Raw genomic sequence first — 20646 nt, 5'->3', positions numbered from 1 at the left:
TTTCTGAGAGAGCTCTTCTCTGTTCCTGAGGACCCTGTCTTTAAGCATCTAGTAATCCCCGCCATTTCTCTTTGTCCTCTCAACTGGGGTAAACTGCTTCTCCTTGTAATTGCAACTTCTGAAACCTCAGCAACCCACCATCCAGATGCTCTTTTCTTAAGAACAGAAACATATTCTTTTGTTTGTTAAACATAATTATTTATTAAATCTTTGGGAATTTCACATCATGCACCCCAATCCTACTCACCTCCCAGTCCTTCCATATCTGCCCCTCACCCCTGCAGCATGCCTGTTTTCTCCTGCCTAGCTACTGGCCATTCAGCTTTTTATTAAACCAATCACAAGGTGCCTTCGGCAGAGACACATCTTTACAGTGTACAAAAATATTATCCCACAACACTGGTTCATTACATTTGACCCAGTCAGTCCTTGATAAAGAAGATGTTATGATGCTGTTTGGGATGCATTTCCTTGATGCTTTGTACAGGTGACTTCTACATTGTTGCATAGACCATGATGGGTGCATATAGACCATGATAGGTGCATATAGACCACAATGGGTGCATATAGACCACAATAGGTGCATATAGACCACTATGGGAACTTGGGTGGTTATTGGACAATGACTTCCAGGGCATCTTTGGAGTTGCCTGTCAGGTGTAATCTCCTCCCCATTATAGGCAGCACTGGAGCTCAGCCCAATTCTAGCTTAACTGAAGAATCCCCTTCTTCCACTGGAAACCTCCTTGGCTGAGTCCCACACTGGAAAGGCAGAATCCACTGAAATCCAAAATAGGCTAAGTCTGATTCCTGTAGAGCAAATAAACAATTGCTTCTATTACTTTCCATAGAAGGCTAGTCTTGCCAGAGGAGTAGTGTTCAAATGTTGCTGTGACACCCAGAAATTATGACATTGGAGTATTAATTCACAAGACTTACTGCCTGCTCTGTTCTTTTTCTCTTACAAAACCTAGCTACAACTAGACTTCATTCAATTGTCTAACAGTTTTTGGGTTTTTTTTTTTTTTTTTTCTGGAGAATCCATCACTGCCCGTCGTTTTGATTGTGATAATATACATGACTAAAAACTTACTAGGGGAATTGTTCATTGATATTAGGTAACTTCAGGGCATGTAGCCCCACCCATCAAAGGAGAATTTCCCATGTCATCATCCCTCAGCCTTTATAAGTACATTTTTCTTTTTTCTTTATGACTTAACTGCTCCAAGTCAATGCTTAGAACATCTGCCTATTAGTGACTATTTTACTTAGTATCCTGTTGTAGAATGTGTTAAGATTTTTTTCCTTTTTAAAAAGTTGACAACTAGTCCATTGTATGAGTACATCGTATTTTATTTATTCCTGTGTGGACAGATATATGATCTGCTTATATGTCTGAACCATAATGAATGATGCATTATAATCACAAGTACATGAATGTGTTTTCAAGACCTATTTTCTACTTATTCAGGTATAAATACAGAAGTGCCTTGCAGAATTGGATGGCAATTTTGTTTATGATTGTGTGCGGAATTATCATATTGCTTTCCATAATAAATGAGTCTTTTTGTAGTCCCACTACAGTACACATGATGGCAATTTCTTCAGATCTTCTCTACTCTTTGTTACTTCTGTTTTGTGTTGTTTTATGGTAAATATTCTAATGGGCATGAGATGATATCTCATTGTCATTATTAGTGATGCTGAAATATTTTCATGTGCTTATCAACAATTTTTGCATTGTTTTTGGAAATAGCCTATGCAGATCCCTTTCCCAGTATTCAATCCAATTGCTAAACTATTAGTGACTTTAGAAGTTCTCTGTACACTCTGAATTATTTATACTTTTATCCAAATATATTACTTAAGTGTCTTCTGTTGTCTGTCATCCTTTTTTCCCCAGACGATACCACATTCTAATGAATACCAGCTTTAATTATCACCAAGTGTTAATGTTTATTTTGTTGCTGGGGCCATTGGTGTCACAGTCAAAAAAGTCTTTTCCAAATCTGATGAAGAATTTTGCCATGGTTTTTATTTTAAGTTTTGTTGTGTTGGATATTAAATCCATTTGTGCAGATTGTGAACAAAGGGCCATCCCTGGGCACTCAGATCTCTTTCCCTCACTGTTGTTGGGAAGAGAGTTCTTTTCCAATTCAATAGACTGGGCAACATTTTTAAAAAGATCTTCTGATCAAAGAGAAGAAAGCACATGCCTGGGATCCATTTCATTGTCTGTATGTCTGTTTTCATGCCAGACCAACACGGTTTGGATTATTGTTATTTTTATGAAGTGTTAAGATCAGAAAGCATGAATCTTCTGGCTTTGTGCTACTTTCTCGAGACTGTCTTGGCACAGGCTTCCTCTTCTGCTGCTTGGCTCTGTCCCTAGGCTTTGATATATTGTCTTTTCACGGCCATTCATCTCTCAGTGTTTTCTGAAGTTCTTTGTGATTTATTCTTTGAGACAAGGCTATGTAGGAGCCTATTATTTAACATCCAAACTTGTAAATTTACAATTTTACTTTTATTACCTATGTCTATATTCATTGTGTTGTCTTTGGGAAAGATACTTTAATTTGTGGCCTAACAGATGTTGTATCCTAAAAAATGTCCTGTGTGCACTGCAGAAAAAAAAATATATCTATATCTATATCTATATCTATATCTATATCTATATCTATACTGTTAAAATTTATATGCCATTATTGAGTAGCCTTCAGAGAATATCTGTTAGGTCTTATTGACACACTGTTTTGTTATTAATTTTTAAAATAAAATACAATTGCATGATCTCCCTTTATTCTCTTTACTTCTTCAACTCCTCCCAGGCCTCCCCTCCCTGTCATGAAAGTAACACAGGACCAGACTCAGCATTTTGTAGCTGTATATATAAAACAGTAACAATTGAAAAAGAAGATGTCACTCTGTATTGTTTATTTTATTTATGCCTGTATGGACAGACATGTGGGTTGCTTACATGTTTGAAACATCATGAATGATGTGCTATAAACATGAATACATAGTGTGTTCTCAAGACCTACTTTCTATTTATTAGGGTAGAAATACAGAAGTGCCTTGAAGACTTGGATGGTTTACTCCAAGAACATGAAGGTTGCATGAGACACTGCACATTTCAGACATAGAATTGGAGGAATTGAGTTGGAACTGACTTTTCTAAGCCTCCTCTTTGAGGACTAACTCCCATAGGTTTATATGCAAGCTGACTAGGGAGAAAAACAATTAACAATCCTACCTACCTGTAAAGCCTATGGGACATAACAATTCCTACCAGCATGTCTCAAATGGTGTTAGAGTGGCATTTATATCTTGATAGCTCACAGGTGTCTAATTGTACTTGGGGCCCACACAATAGGAGGGATTTCATGTCTGGTACTGTAATGCTAGTCAACTACCACAACCAGTAGTTGATGAGGTCATGGACCCTAGAAGAGAAACTATAGCTGCCACTGACTTAAACCCCTACAATGTCTCTCTTCATTCTAAATATTTATTCTTATACTCACAGATAAATGTAACTCTCACTTTTCATTAAAGAAGCTTCTTTTTCCAGTCGACAGAAACTATTAGAGAAATCTGTAATAGGGTAAAACACAGAGAACAAAAAGTGTGGTGTTCCCAACACCAAGTGATGCATTTACAACAAACTCCCCACCCACGGGAACACTGTCAAAGAAGGGTTGGGAGACAGTGAGAACCAGAGGGTTGGGACATCTGTGGGAAAATGGCATTTTCTAGCTATGATGGGGCAGTGACCCAGGAAATCTAAAACCTATATTGTCCTCTTGAAGATATCCCTATCTCTTTGGCTCTCTTCCTTTCCCTTTGATTTCCTCCTATTTATTTGATTGGATGATTTCTATATCTTCTCTTCAAGTTTAATGATTCCTTCTTCTGCTTTTAAATCATTCTAAAATTTAAAAATTTTCAGTTCTTGTACTTTCTGGCTCTCAGGTGCTTGTTTTCATCTCAAGTTTATTATTTTATTGAGGGCTCCAGTTTGGTCTGAGTGGCTCTTCTATTTTCTTCACATCTTCCATTAGTTCTTTGTATGGTTTTAACAGCTGTTCCAAAAACTTTTCCCCAGCAGGTACTCCATAAAGTCTTTGTCAGGAACTATTTCTCTTCATTCACTTTTCATGTTGAGTGCTCCACAATTTGAGCATATGTGCCTTTGCATACTTTGTCTATTTTTACATTGGCATTCCTAAATCAAATAATTCTATGACTGCAGAAATCATATTCTCCCCCTTTCCACTTTATTGTTGGTGTTTGGTTTTTGTGGGTTTTTTTTGTTTGTTTGTTTGTTTTGCTATGACTTTTTTTTATTACTCTTTCAGTAATTTTTGAAGGCTGACTGCTAATTAAAGATTAGCCTTAAGTGTGAATTTAAGTCTTCTGAAATCTTTGCTGAGAATGCATGATCACTTTCTAATTTTCTCCTTATAAACTTGTGGTTTCTAAAATTTCTGAGTATTTGATCTCTGGTTTCTAAGAATGGAAAAAAACCAAAATTGAAGAGATTACTACAAAAAAAAAAGAGGGCACTGGGTCTCTTGGTCCCCTGCAAATCACTTTAAGCTGGAAAGTAGGGGCTTGTACCCACTGAGGAAGCACAGCAGTGGGCACACACACTTGTCTGCTCACCTCTCTAAGCTGAGCATCCATCAGGAGATCTCTGGTGTTCAGAGTACCTGTTTTCCAACATGATGCTACAGGCATTGTGCAAACTGCTGCAGAAGCATGTACTGAGTCCTCTGTCATGGGGTGAGGGGTGTATTGCTGTTATTGTGCAAAGAACTGAAGTTGATCAACATTAGGCACACTTTACAGACCAAGCCATTCTCTAAAGTTGCAAGACTTCAAGGACTCCCAAGTCCCAAGGCAGAAACATCAGACAGAATCTGCCATGACAATCTTACATGAGGGAGAAGAGAAGCCTGTTGATTCCTGTTTCAGTCTATCCTAAATCACTCTCATCCATGTCTTTATAAAACTTTATTTACTACATTCTTCAATGTTCCTTTATCTCCCAGTTTGAGATAGTGTCTTAATATTTTTGTCCAATTACAAATTCCACTGTAAAAATATAATTAACCATCTGTAGCCACCATTACCTTTCAATGTCATTCTGCCAATCATCGGTAGATAACTGCTCTTCATGTATTTTATTTCTTTCTCATAAAAATAAGTTTTCCCTGATTCTGAGAATTACAAACACAATTGCTACCATCTATCATCCATTGACTTTCATTTTTTGTGAGATTTTTAAATGTATTTCTTTTTGTTGGGAAATTTTGCAAGTTTTCATTGGTTTTGTAGATTTAATTCTCATGATGAGATAGTGTGATTATTTTTCCTGTATTAATGTTTGGGGTAGACACAGATAGGTATGTTTAAATATTTGCTCAAATATGCTGTCCAGAACAAAGGGAAAACACAGTATTCACGCTGTATCTGTTTTGTTCTGTGAGGCAGGGGGCACGCTGCTGCTGGTGGCTTGTGAGGAAGCACTGCAGGGGAGCTCATAGGCACAGAGAATGTCTTTGCGTATCCTCTTTCCTGTGTGTATACTGCAGACAGACATTATTTGTGGCTGGCTGTTTAGTCCTTCTCTAAGAGGTATCAGGAATACACTGGAGTTAGCTTTCAGACACTCCTCCTATTTGCCTAAAATGTTCATTTCCAGAGACCACTCACAGCTTTGAAATTGACCTCATGTTTGCTCTCTGGGCTTCTTCAGCCTGAGATCCTGCTACTCTGCTGATCCCAGAATTTATGATGAAACTTCTAGGCTGAATCTCCCATTTAAGGCCAGCAGATTTCCTCTCTAGGGCTATAAATGCTCTTTATTTTCTTTAACTTTAAAGTCCCAAACCTTTCTTCCTAATCACATTGCAACTGTTGAGTGAGTATAGTTAAGTTGTCTTGCAGAGCACTCCCCAAAGTTCTATATTTGTTCAGTTATTTTATTGCAGCATTATTTCTGTCCTTTAAATTGGAAAACTGGGTTTAGAAGGTTGATATGTTAGACAATATGGATAAGACTAGTCGTGGCTGATGCTAAACCTATAATAGAGAATTATATTAGGAGTCCTGTCTCTCAGGGTGGTAAATGATTCTTGTTAACTTCAAACATTCTAAGATGGGTGCAACCACATCTCTCCATTATAATGGTGGCTCTCCCTCTTTCAATCAGTAAAGAGAATCACATTATACATTAGAAAGGAAGGCTTTCTATGACCCTGACTCTTACGTTTTTACACTCATTCAGAAAACTTGTTTCACTGATTTTATACTGAGTGGTGAAAAACAGAGACTGTATGATTTCACCATCCCATCTTCACTTCTTACTAGATAACATTGTGAATAGAAGAATGTCTGTCTTTCCTTTCTACTTCTACCAGTTTTTATGTGGTGGTCTGGCACAGCCATATCTAAATAGAATGGCAGAAGTCATAAAGCCAGCACAGCTACTTGGCAAAGATCTAGCAAAGCTGAGCCTCATGATGGCTGCCATGCCACCTTTGGTTTTCATCTCCACCTGTTACATACTTGGAGCCCTTTAAATATTTGTACAATTTGAAGATATTGTGTTGATGGAAAATTCCTTATGAATCATTTATGCCTTCTCCCAGGAATTGCTGCTTCTAAGCTTACCCAGGAAAGTCCTGAACATACTATCCCCCCACCCCTGACACACACACTTTTAGGGAGATATTCTTATCTACTTGAAGGTCTTCCTTATACCTTGGAGGTTGTGACACATAAAAAAGCCAGTGGTCTCTTCATGAGGCTATGAGACATTCTTGAAACATCTATCCCTGTATTTACAGTGGAACAAGATATTCAAAACAAAGTAAATTCAAAAAGGTCATCAAGATCTGGTGCGCTAGAGGAGTTGGCCACAGTTCAGATTACAAGGCTCTTCCCACTGTCCACTCAGACAATTACATGGCATACAACTCTGATGTACACAGAGACATACTGATGAGCAAAGTATGGAGTGAAAAGATAATAAAAGTATGAGGTGTTAGGAGCTCCCTCTCTTAAAAGTTAGCTCATGCAGAAGCACTATAATGTCATGTGACTAAGGAACAACAGAATGCTAGGATTAGACATATAGACAAATTCTATAAGGATATAAATGTGAACATTGATTGTATTATGCCAGAATTTGAATAATAACTGCAGCAGCTTTAGCCTGAGGATTTTTCCTGGGCACTCTGACCACTAAGAGTTAATAATACATTGCTTGAGACATGGCAAAATGCCCAGGGTTGTTGAAGATTTTGTTTTGGTTTAGTGTCCTTGAAGCAATCAAAGCAACCAGTCTGAGAACATGCTGTCAAATGCCTCTAGATTCTCAAAAATTGGGTTATGAAGTTAATGAGTAAGAATGATAACTCTGTTTATTAATGATGTCAAAACTTGAGGGAAAATGATTGGAAATGGTAACTCTGTTCTGTCATAGTTTGTTAATGATGACTAAAAGATGAGCAAAAGGAAGTGAAACATATGTCCGAAACCAAAAATGATATGATCATGTTTTGGAACATCATGAATGTATTCCTGCTAACCAAATCTGTATAAAGAAATAAACACCCTAGCTGCTAGTCAGTCAAGCTGCAAGATTCTCCCAACCACCATGGCCTGCCTCACTTCCTTCCCCACTGACACCTTATACCCTCTACAGGACCCATCCACCACAGGGGATGGCTCCCTGCAGTGGCCAGGAGGTGACATCATTAAGGGTAGGATGCCATTGCTTTCAGTTTCTGTTGATGATGCAGGAAGAATATAAGTATTATAACTAGCTACTAGTTTTCCATCACACTTTTCTGTATAATTTTTTTCTAGTGTAACTTTTATACTGAGATTTTCTTCTCTATAATCACTAATGTGTTTGTTTGTTTGAGCCAAAGATGTTTTGGAGACTTCAGTCCATGGATAGTTGGTCCTGTTGCTTTGGACTTGAGATCAGACAACACATCCTGACAGGAACATGGGACAGCCAAGCCACTCACCACAGCAAGTGACAGAAGGGAAAGATGAAGAGACTGAGGTCCCACAATCCTTCTGAAAGCACATCCTCAGGATCTAAGTGTAGTGGGTAGCCATTCCAGCCTTGGCCTTGAAGTTCCAACCCCCATTGAGGCTTCAGTAATGGTCACGCCCACAAGGCGGGGCTGAGCAAGGATGCTGAAGACCCAGCATCCAAAGAAGAGGCCTCTCTTGGTTCTAGGACCCTGGATGCTGGAGGTAGACTGAGCAGAGTTCTCCAGAGAACACCGCTTGACTGTGCCATAACTTTCCCAGACCCTGCAACCTACCTATCCCTTCATTTGTAAGTTAAGCCACTAAATAAACCTCCCTTTTAACCAGGTGGAGTGGCCTTAATAATCTCACTAATATTTGGTGCTCATGTGGGGCAAATTCCAAAGGCCTGGGCAGCTCCCACCCTCAGCCTTCTCCCTGGCTGGGGGGTACCTAAACCCACCTGCAAAGTTCCATATAATCAGGGAACGCCTACACAGTTCTATTTCCGAAAATGGGAGCAGCTAGTCTGGTCTCAGTCCCCTAGCTTAGCCCCCAGACTAGCCAAAAACGCTGTGACTGAGGCATACCCCCTCCTCCCTGAGTGCCTGCTCCTCACCATCTTGTCTCCTGCCTTCTGGTGCCAACAGCCAAGGTCGCCAGCCTGCCCTGCTTTGGAGCTATACCAGCACCTCCTGCTGGCTGAAAAGTGTTACTGCACCCCCAAAACCACAGAAAGGTAAGCTTATTTCAAGTAAAAGTACTTGATAATTTTACACCTTAAAACTGACTAACAAATTTTGAGTAATTCTTGTAATATGGATGGCAACATTACCTCACAAAAATTTAAAAACCTTTTTGCCTGTATGATGAATGATATTTTCCTAGAAATATACAACCTTCCTAAGGCATATCTGGCCTGTACCATTTTGGCATTTGTTGTAATAATTCACACAGAGTTCAAACACTGGTTTAATAATAAGAACAAAGATGAGTCATTATTGGGAATGATACAGGCTTTAAAAGAAGATTCGCAGGCTTCAAAAGATAGCAGTGAAGGCTTACAGAAAAAGATTCTCTTTCTGGAATCTGCTAACCAGGACTTACATAAAAATATTCTCTCTTTGGTATCTGCTAACCAGAATTTACAAAACAGGCTTATACCCAAAATTGATTTTATTGCTAATAAATATGAATATTTAATGGATAGATCACTAACTCTCCAGAGTGAAGTTGTGGCTACTCAGACACTATATAAGGAAGAAAAATTATCATAATTGGTAAGATAAGGTCCATGGAATCATGTGTTTCAGAAGAACATAAAACTTCCATGATTCCATGAGAGGAATCTCTCTTACAAGAGAGGTTTACTCCCTGGAACAGACCCTAGGTGCTCATTTACAAACCCTGGAGGAAACTCTCAATAAACATGACAAGGGACCTAATAAGCAGAGGGGCAAGACCATACAAGTTGTAATATCTCCAAATGGCTCTCATACAATGGCTTATCCTGTTATCATCCATGAGAAGCCAGCAGATGACACATACCCCGAGCCATATATGACATATACATTACAACCAATTTCAACAAAGGACTTTAAAAATACAAAGGAAGCAGTAGTTACATATGGGATATACTCCACATATGTAAAACAGATGTTAAATTCATGGTCTATCTCACATAGAATCATTCCAGATGACTGGCATCAGTTAATTCCAGCTGTTCTAGAATATAGCCAGCAGTTACAATGGAAAAGATGGTTAGAAGAAGAGGCAAGAAATTTAGAACAATAAGGTAAACTCAGAGGTTTTGTGATCTCCCAAGATCAAATACTTGGTGAGGGATGTTTTACTGACAGGAATGTACAAGCCACTTATGATGAGCATACAATATCCCTATGCTGTACAGCAACTCTAAATGCTTAGGGGAAAATTCCAGAACCTGGAAAAGCAACTGAGGTATACACAAAGATATTTCAGGGACTGCACGAACCCTTCATTGATTTTTTTTTACAAAGGCTGAACACAGCTATTTCAAAAGCTATGTCAGATAAAGAATTAAGAAAAATATTAACTGAGTACTTGGCATTCAACAATGATAATGCAGAATGCAAAAGAATACTTACACCACTAAAGATCAGATCAGCTCCTTTGGAAGAATGGATTCAGTATACTAATGGTGTTGAGTCTCTTAACTACAGTAATGAGGCTTGGATAGGAGAGACAAATCCTAGAGGTGAAAGAAAGTCCCGTGGTACCAAATGTTTTAAATGTGGTACACCAGGTCATATAAGTAAAAACTGTACATGGGGTAATCCTAGAAGTAATACTCCTTCTAGGAATAGCCTAAACAGGAGACCCCATCCACCTCCTGGATTATGTAGAAGATGTGGCAAAGGCCGACATTGGACCAGTGAGTGCAGATCAAAAATAGATATACGAGACAACCCTTTACTGGTGGGAATGCCTCAGGGGGACTCTTGCAGGCCCCCAAATCAAATGTGGTAAGAACATTCCCAACCACTGTGGAAGAAATTCCTCTCCAGGACAACTGAATAAACCAATGCCTAATGTAAAAACTGATACTGCAATGGATGATAAAACAGCTCTGATAGATGAATCACAGTTTACAAAGAACACAATAAAACAAATATTTTGGCAGAGTTCCATAAATGAACAAAGACTAAAGCTTAGAATTCAAATTAATGGCCTGGTTCTGGAGAGCCTGGTAGACACAGGTGCAGATGTGACTGTAATTACACCCAAATCATGGCATCCAAATTGGCCTCTTCAAGAGGTAGATGTTCAACTTTTAGGAATTAGCACCCTATCTCAGATAAAACAGAGTTCGAGATGGGTTGGATGCATAGGGCTAGAATGCAGAGAGGAAGGCTAAAGCCATATGTAGCAAATGCAGCAGTAACTCTTTGGGGCTGAGATCTGTTAGAACAGTGGAATACCCAGATTTAATTTACTACACTCTCATAAAAGGAATACAGACCAATGCATGTTTCTAGGAATAATATCATAACATGCTATAAAAAAATAAAAACAGTCACCAACTATTCAGGCTGTACACAAACAGAGCACAACTGCTGTTGAACTCTTAGAAGTACCAACTGCTTTACCTTTAAAATGGCTAACTAATAAACCTGTCTGGGTTGGACAGTGGCCTTTGACAAAAGAGAATCTACCAGCGCTTGGAATTCTCCTGTATTTGTTATTAAAAAAAAAAAAAAAGTCTGGTAATTGGAGAATGCTGACAGATCTGAGAGCTATTAATAAAGTAACTCAGCCAATGGGCTCCCTACAGACTGGGATGCCCTTGCCCTCTCTGCTACCCAAAGAATGGCCTATAGTAGTTATTGACTTAAAAGACTGTTTCTTTACCATACCCTTACAAGAAAATGATATAGAAAAATTTGCCTTTACAGTACCTATTTATAACAATTCTCAGCCAGTCAAGAGATATCAATGGAAGGTCCTCACACAGGGAATGTTAAACAGCCCTATCTTGCTTCAATATTTTGTGCAAAAGTCATTGGAGATAATTCATGTAAAGTTTCCACAGTCCATAATTCATCACTATATGGATGATATCCTATTAGCTGATCAAGTTAGACACATGAGAAAGCATGTTTGAAGAAGTAAAAAAAGTTTTGCCTCACTGGAGACTGCAAATTGCTCCTGAAAAAATACAAAGAGGAGATTCTGTTAATTACTTAGGATATAAGATAGAGCTACAAAAAAATTAGACCCCAAAAGGTACAACAAAGGAGAGACTGATTGAAGACTCTTAATGGTCTTAAAAAGTTGTTAGGAAGCATTTCCAACTTACTGGGTATCATGGGAATACCCAAAGATGGGCTACAAAATTTGGCTAATACTCTAGAAGGGGACAAAGAATTAAATAGTCCTAGAGAATTATCAGTCGAAGCTGAGAAGGAATTGGCTCTAGTAGAAAAGACAATTCGAGAAGCACATGTGGATCATGTGGATCCGGAACTTAAATGCATTCTTATCATATTCCCCTCTAGACATTCCCCCACAGGTATTTTGATGCAGAGGAAAGATACTATATTGGAATGGATACTCCTACCATGTAAACCAAATATAAGAAATTAAAGTCTTATATAGAAAAGATGTCTGATTTGATTCAAAAAGGTAAATTAAGACTTTGCCAGCTGACAGGAATGGACCCAGCAGAAATTGTAGTACCTTTAACTAATGAGGAAATATGTATGTATGTATGTATGTATGTATGTATGTATGTATGTATGATGTTCCCTTTTTCTGATGATTTCCTGGAATTGTATGAATAATGAAGTTAATTCTGTATATATGTATATATATATATATATATATATATATATATATATATATATATATATATGTGTATGTATGTATGTATCACATATCAGATCCCATACAGGTCTGCCAGGACCTCTAGCACAAGGTAATGATGAGATTGATAAGTTACTAATGGGTAATGTGCTAAAAGCCTCAGAATTTCATAAGAAACACCATGTAAATAGCAAAGGTTTGAAGAAGGATTTCTCCATTACTTGGCAAAAAGCTAAGGATATTGTGAAAACAGTCCTACTTGTTCCTTCTATAACCAAACTCCATTACCTGCAGGGAGCAATCAAAAAGGTATACAATGAAATGAAATTTGGCAGATGGATGTATTTCATTTTGCAGAATTTGGAAGATTAAAGTATGTACACCATACCATTGACTCCTATTCAGGATTTCAGTGTGCAACTCCTATGAGTTCTGAAAAGGCTGATTCTGTGATTACACACCTATTAGAAGTTATGGCCATCATGAGAATACCTGTACCAATTAAGACAGACAATGCCCCAGCATATGTCTCCAAATAAAATGAGACAGTTCTTTGCTTATTACAATATAAAGTAATGTTACAGGTAGGTATACCACACAGTCCCACAGGCCAAGTAGTCATAGAAAGATCCAATTGAACTTTAAAGGATATGCTAAATAAATAGCAACAGGTAACAATGACTCCTAGAAATAGATTGCATAGTGCTTTATTAACCTTGAATTTTCTCAATGCTGATGAGAAAGGAACAACAGCTGCAGAGAGACATTGGATGACAGACAAAACTCCTGAGCTAAACCAACTGGTTTATTTCAAAGATGTGTTGACCTCAGAATGGAAACCTGGATATGTCTTACGTTGGAAGAGGTTTTGCTTTTGTTTCCACAGGAGAAGAAAAGCTATGGATACCAACAAAATTAATAAAAATTCCATTTGAACAGGAGAAACCCCTTGATGAAGAGAAGTAGAAGATCACCCACCAATGTGACATATCTTCAAGTTGTAAGAAAAATTTAACAATCAAAGGTTGGGGTAGGGTTCTGTTTTTGCCTTTCCAGGATAATGGAAATACCCATCTTCTAGAAATCATAAGGCCTTGGATATCCAGATGTTTACAGCAGAAAGAATGAATTTATTGGTACCAATCTACACAGGGTAAAATATCACCATCTAACATCTATATCTCTATCAATCTAGAAAAGTTGTGGTTCCTATTCAATTATAAACAAAGCTGGCTTTGGAGATGGAATTGGCTCACTCCTACTCTAACCCCAAGCATATTGCTAAAAGAAAAGGTTGAGAGATTCTTCAGTCCCATATCAGAAGAGCCCTCTGGTGTGGGACAGAAGGGGACCAATAAAAATGGACCATTGTCTTCAAGATTCTAATTCTCTCTATGCTTACTCTTGATTTCTCAGTACTCTTTCTTACATGTCATGTCGTCTTTAAATACAAACTTTCCATTTTGATAAAAAATAAGTTTTTCCAATAGCAGTCTCTGAAGTCTCCAGAAAGAAGATGGGGCCCCAAGAACAACAACTCTACCCAATCCAGAATGATGCCATGGTAATCATCATCATACTACACTTCTTGCCAGAATTTCAGACAACCCATTACTCTGAGACTTGCTGCAGAATCTACAGTTAGTCTAACTGATATTTAACTATCTGAGCTTTCTCACAATACCCAACAGAGATACCATCACCCCCTAAACAGCAGGATGCAATTCTAAGAAAATGATGCCCCTTCTCCCTAAGGTTTCATATTTCTCAGGGTTATGGATGATAGTTACAGGGTTGGGGGTAGAAGAAACTATTAAATTCATATTATCCTTAAGGAAAGAAAATATGTTTCAAAAAAAGGGGGAAAGAAGAAACGGAATGGATAGGTATAAGATATTATGTTAGACTATTGTATATATTAGTAAACAAATTTAGTAAAATAGCAGCCTTAGACAACTTGCACTGTAATCTGCACTGTTATGAATTCTTATATGTTGATACAAATATAAATTTTTTATATTCCTGTTTAAGATAATTTATATATTGATACAAATGCAGAACTATGTTTGTTATAATGTACACATATTTTTATTCTTATTTGAAATAATTGTATATTGATACAAATGTAAATTTATATCTGTAATACTGTATGTATGTTCTACTTCTGTTTAAGATATTCTGTATACTAATATATATTTAGGATCATTATCATATTGCATATTGCACTATACATTCCTACCTCTGTTAAACATATTTTGTGTGTTCTCAACATTTTAAAGTCTTTGTCCTTTTACTGTACATTTGCTTATAGACTGTTTGCCTTGTTTACATGAAGCCTTTGTCCTTAGGTTGTGTAGGTAGATAAGACTTACAGATTTATAGTCACCTATGCTTGTCTGCTCTATAGTTATGTTAGTTAGGTTATCCAGATTTATAGATATATAGGTTGGATGGACAGGTAATCTTCAAACACTTCATGGACCTAGAGAATATGGCATTTAAATAACTTAGAATTCTGTTCACGTGAGACACAATTGCTCCTGGCAGCACCAAATTGATTCCAGGAGAATGTTGGGCTTCTAAGACATTTCCATTTGGAAGTTTGTCTTCTTGGCACAAAACGGTCTACTGGGCAAAGAACTGCCCTTGCCTCAACTGCTGACAGTACGAATGCTGTCCTTTCTGGACAAGCAGGACACAAGGAAAGTGACCACTGTACTCTGCCAAGACAGGGGAAGATGGTCTTTCAGAATTCTTGCTTCTGAAAATGGTCTGTCAGATACTCTAGGACTGTAGCCAATTTAAATGCACCAACGATGCTGAGAAACATTAGGTGACTGTCCAGGCTGCCAGCTGTCTCTGTCTACTCTTGCAAGACTGCCAAAAGTTGCTTGTGTCCTTCTCCCATTTCTCAGGTATTATTATATTCCTTCTCAGGTCTTTGATGAGGTTGAAAACTAGCAGTTATAGTTACAACTTTATATATATATATACACATATACATACATATATATACATATATATACATATATATGTATAATATCTTAGATAGAATATATTAAGTATTAGACTCAGGTTCTTTAGGATAGGAACCTTTTGGAATGATCTTTGTAACATGCCACCTACCCACGCTCTAGACTTCCCTGGATTTTAGAATGTGTTTTTTGCTTGATATTGTTTGCATTGATTGTAGTTCCATCTTATCTAGGTCATTATCCCTCATTACTACTGGACAATATTTGGTAACCGTTTCTTTGTGTATAGTCTTGTATTAGGTTAGAACCTTTTTATTTAGACAAAAGGGGGAGATGTAGGGGGTAGCCATTCCAGCCTTGGCCTGGAAGTTCCAACCCCCATTGAGGTTTTGGTAATGGTCACGCCTACAAGACAGGGCTGAGAGAGGATGCTGAAGACCCAGGATCCAAAGGAGAGGCCTCTCTTGGTTCCAGGACCCTGGATGCTGGAGGTAAACCAAACACCACCTGACTGCGTCATACCTTTCCTAGACCCTGCAACCTACCTATCCCTTCATTTGTAAGTTAAGCCACTGAATAAACCTCCCCTTTAACCAGGCAGAGTGGCCTTAATAATTTCACCAATACCTAAGGAACTGTCGCAGGTCTCCAGCTACTAGAGGGTTGGTTCAACAGCCTATAATTGGAGACTAAGCTTTTGCATTTGGACATTTGGAGGCACTCAGCTCCCTAATGCAGCAACATTTTGCAGGGGACAAAAACTGGATGGCCAGAGTTCTGGTCCACAGCTTGCTTGAAATAGTTCCTTCCATGAACTCTCTTGTTATTAATTAAATATATAAATCTATATATGTTTGTGTGTGTGTTCATCTCTGCTTGTATCCAGCTTTATACATTATTTTTTCCTTACACTTATTTTTTTTTAAATATACGAAAAATGGGCTTATTATTTGAAGGTCAGAATATCAGAAAACACATTATCAAATTACTTCTAAAAATAACCATTTTATGTTTCAAGTTCATCATTTCTGTTTTATTTGACAAATAAAAACACAGAGATTTATTTATTTTTCTTAAAATCACTAGTATGTTTATTTCTTTTCTTTCCTGCACAATTTTTTTTTTGTTTTTTGTTTTTCAAGACAGGGTTTCTCTGTGTAGTTTTGGTGCCTGTCCTGGATCTTGCTCTATAGACCAAGATCTGCCCTGGAACTCACAGAGATCCACCTGGCTCTCCCTCCCGAGTGCTGAGATTAAAGGCGTGTGCCACCACCATCCAGCTTCCCGCACAAAAATTAACATAGCAACCACCCCCTATAACATTTCCCTTTAAAGTGTATCCTAAGAACCATTTGTGCTGGTTCTCAGAAATAACCTCCTAGTTCATAGATGCATCCTGGTCCTTTTGTGAATATGCTACAGCCTCTCCCTGATAAAACTTTACTTTTCATGTAACACTACAACTCATAATCAACATAACTTTTCCATATTTTTAAGTGATTTTCAAAGTAGATTTCTTGAAGTGGGATAGTTGAGTTCAAAGGTCAAGTTTAGACTGTTAAATATCCCTCAGTTCTCTCTGGTTGGATTCAAGTGTCCTGGAATTCTTACTTTTCTATGGACTCTGCCATTTTATTATCATCAGAATAATTACCCCCTTGAGTATAGTCCTCAGTGACTGACTTGATAAATTTTAATACAAGGTACTAATGTTTGAAACAGATAATCTGACACAGTCCCTGTTTTCAAGATCCCACAGTCTAATACGGAGAATCACTCACAACTGGTACTGACTCAAGACAAGTGATGTATTAATGATGCTTGAATAAGACATTATAGGATTCTGTAGATGACACAACCCAGAAACTTTGGGTGATCTTGGAAGAGGAGTGATCTTTAAGAAGTTTTACATGGGCTGCAGGGATGGGGCCAAACTGATGAACAAATCTGTACATCTGGATATCACAGGAGAGCCTGGTGCACTAAGAGATGAGAGATGTCCATGAAGCAGATGTACTTGGTAAGTGTGGTGTGTGGCAAGATGTGAAGATGGCAAGTTCATCACAGCAGGTCATGGGAGATATGGAACATCAAAGGGAGAATATTGACTTCCATTTGACACAGCAAGAAAAAAATGGAATGCAATTCATATCAAATTATTATGTTTGGGCTATATGCTGAAGGTATGGAGGTAAAAATACAAAATTAGAAGCTTATGCATGTACTTGGGACATTTAGTGTCTGTTTAGATGCAAAAAGAACCAAAGAATCACAAAAATAAGACATGAAACGTTCAATCCTCTCTGTACCTATTTCTCTTTTTGGATTCTCTACTTTTAGGACATGGTGCAAGTCACAAACTTGGAATTTTGTTCACATCTCTTCCCACATCAAATGCATTCCTGAGTCCTATAAGTTTTACCTTCAAAGTGGATCAAAACAGCCCCTTTTTATTGTTCTTGTAACCAAGCCGTACTAGTCTCACTTTCTGGATACTTCCTACCCCTCCCTCCTATACACAGGAGCTGAGTGAACATCTTCCTCTCACACATGGTCACAGTGTTCATTCGCTGACCATGTATATTATCCTGCTGTGTTTGGGGTAAAACCTCAGCCCCTTAACATATCTGTATGCACAAGGGATCTGATTCTGCTCCAACGCTGCACTTCAGTTTCAGCATCTTTTCCTCCTCATTTCTGGCACACACAATCCTCTTTTCTACCCCCTAGGCTTGTGCCCCAACTCTACTACCTGTGTTGAACGTATTTTATCTATGATGTATTCTGGTAGCTTCCCCTTCCTCATCTCTCAAGTCTGTAGGTATGTATCACTTCCTGTGGATCTTCTTAATATCTAGTCTCTGTTGCCTCCCATTTTTGCTTTTTCGGGGCAGCATGGACTTTTCCAACATACCTAACAGACAAATCACTCCCTCACATCTAAAGTGAAATAAGTCGGACCTCTGTTTTTTTCTCAACAACATACTCTGGAGGACCAAGTTCCCATTTGCAAACAGGGGGTTGTTTGGCTAGGAGAGTAGGGAGAGGACCTTGTTTCTGTGCAATATACAGTCTCCTGTTAAGCAATGCTCTGCTACAGGTTGCTCTTCACCAATGACTCTTCCAAGAATGGGCAGCAGCTTTGTCCCCCATCACCTGAGACTTAGTCACCAGTGTCCTGATACCAAGTCCTTGGAGGCTGATGTTTATACTGTAAAGATGTTACACAGGCCAAAGGATTCATACTTCAAGGACAGTAACTTTAGAGAAAAAGATAGCTCACCCAGATGTAGTACATTTAGTATAGAAAAATCTTGATAAGAAAAAATAATATAAAAAGTTACTTAAGACTTTCATGTTATTCATCTTAATACTTTAGAGCCTTGGGTAAGCAATTTTACTATTGAAACTAACTGCACTTATTTCTCTTTGTTTCAATATCTTACTTTAATATTTAAGGCACATATTTAGCATGCAGTGCACTCCTATCATCTGGTATTTCTGTAGACTTTTTAAAACAGGCAGAACTCTGTCCCATTGTGTAGCTCAACCTTCAGCATGATTGGAGACTCTTCATGCAGGACATACAATACTTCCTCTGAGGCAGTGACAGGGAAATTATCTGTATATTATATTCCTAAGTAAGTCTGTGGTCTGCGGAAGGATAGAGGAACAGGGAAACTCCTTTATTACATCACCAACATATTATCATCCAGGCAGGCAGCTTGTGATTAGGTGTAAATCATTTGGATAGTATCTGATCTGTGTCCAGTATGAGCCTCATGAAGGTGGACAATAATTAATTTTGGTGGACTTCTCTATTAGTCCTATGGTTGCTCTGGAATGCACTGGGGAGCCTTGGAATGTGCCTTACATGATAAGAAGGCCTTCTGTAACACTACAGACATGCAGAGCAAGCCTTGTTAGATCAACTACAGCCTGCTTAGCATCAACATACAACATAAAATTCTGGCCTCTGATTGAGTTCCACCATATAACATGTCTTCTCCTTGGTTTCTTCTTGCTTCATCCCTGGTATCCAAGCCTCACAGTTCTCCAGGCTATAGCCATCAGCACTGTGGAAGACACAGTCATTGTCTGAGAGCCCTGCATCCTTTGTAGCTATGACTAATGGTTCTGGTGGGTGCTGCTTGCATTGGTTATTTCTGTGTCATTGTAAGGAAAACACAACCAACAGAAACATTTTGAGAGAAGGATGCTTTACTTTGGCTCAGAACTTCCAAGAGTTACAGTTTGCTACAGTGGGGAACATGTGGCCAAGTCCATGTGAAGGAAATGTGAGGTGTTTAATGTTCACACAGTGGAGGATCAGAAGCAGAGAGAGCAACTAGAAACAGAGGGATATAATTTTCAGAAGCCCACCCTCGGTGACCCACTTCTGCCATCAAGGATCCACTTCTTAAAGGTTCCACAGCCTTCCCAAACAGCACAACACTCAGGGAACAAGTGCTTGCCCGAGGGTGACACTTTCTATTCAAACCACAGCACTGCTGGTGCAAGGGTCCTATCCTACCACAGACTTTGAGGGGAAACATTTCAAGGGGATTTGGATTCTGCTTTCCCAGGAGAGTTGTTTCCTACTGAGACCCAATCCAGGATACAACTCTGCGCTCATTTCTTAATGCTGCAGTAACAAATTGCCACAAATCTGCCCATCTTGAGACTACTAAATGGAATACCCCTTCCTTGTGTGAGTCAGTGTGCGGGGCATGGTGTTCTCTGCTCTGAGTCCACAAGGCTGGCTACGCATGCCTGTCTTCCTGTGGACTCTGGGGTGAGTCTGCCCCAAAGTTAACCTAGATTCTTGGCAACATTCTGTTCCTAGCCACTGCAGAAATCAGTCCCCAGTCTCTTATTGCTGTCAACTAGGAACAAGGTCAGCTGCTCTCCTGCCTATATCTATGCATGGTCCTGGCAAGCTCTCCTTCAGCCAGGTTCTGTTTTTAAGGTGTCGTGTGATTAGATTGGACCCTCTTAAGAAATCTCCATTTCAGTGTCTGCAATGACAATTACACTCTAAAAAACCCCTTTGTCATGAATGGCATCATATTAACATCACCCAGCACAGGGTGTGAACATCCTTGCAGGCCTTTCTGTCTACCACAGGCTCTAGGCTCTTGTTGTTCTGGTTGATTGAAGGGATCCTTTATAATGATAAAGCTGCTGGGATTGGGTAAGAACATTACATTCAGCATGTCCCTTGACCCTTACCAAAATTCTAGAAACCAGATACCCTTATGTCCTAACT

At 38.6% G+C, this 20646-nt stretch overlaps 1 pseudogene; it reads right to left on the bottom strand.

The window, feature by feature from the left end:
- Window positions 1–422: 422 nt before the first annotated feature.
- LOC118586973 overlaps window positions 423–20646 on the bottom strand; it is a 76145-nt pseudogene continuing 55921 nt past the window's right edge.

The sequence above is a fragment of the Onychomys torridus genome, chromosome 7 (genome assembly GCF_903995425.1).
Source record: "Onychomys torridus chromosome 7, mOncTor1.1, whole genome shotgun sequence".
Lineage (NCBI taxonomy): Eukaryota > Metazoa > Chordata > Mammalia > Rodentia > Cricetidae > Onychomys > Onychomys torridus.
The sequence above is the reverse complement of the archived record's forward strand: the minus strand, read 5'-3'. Positions and strand labels throughout refer to the sequence as shown.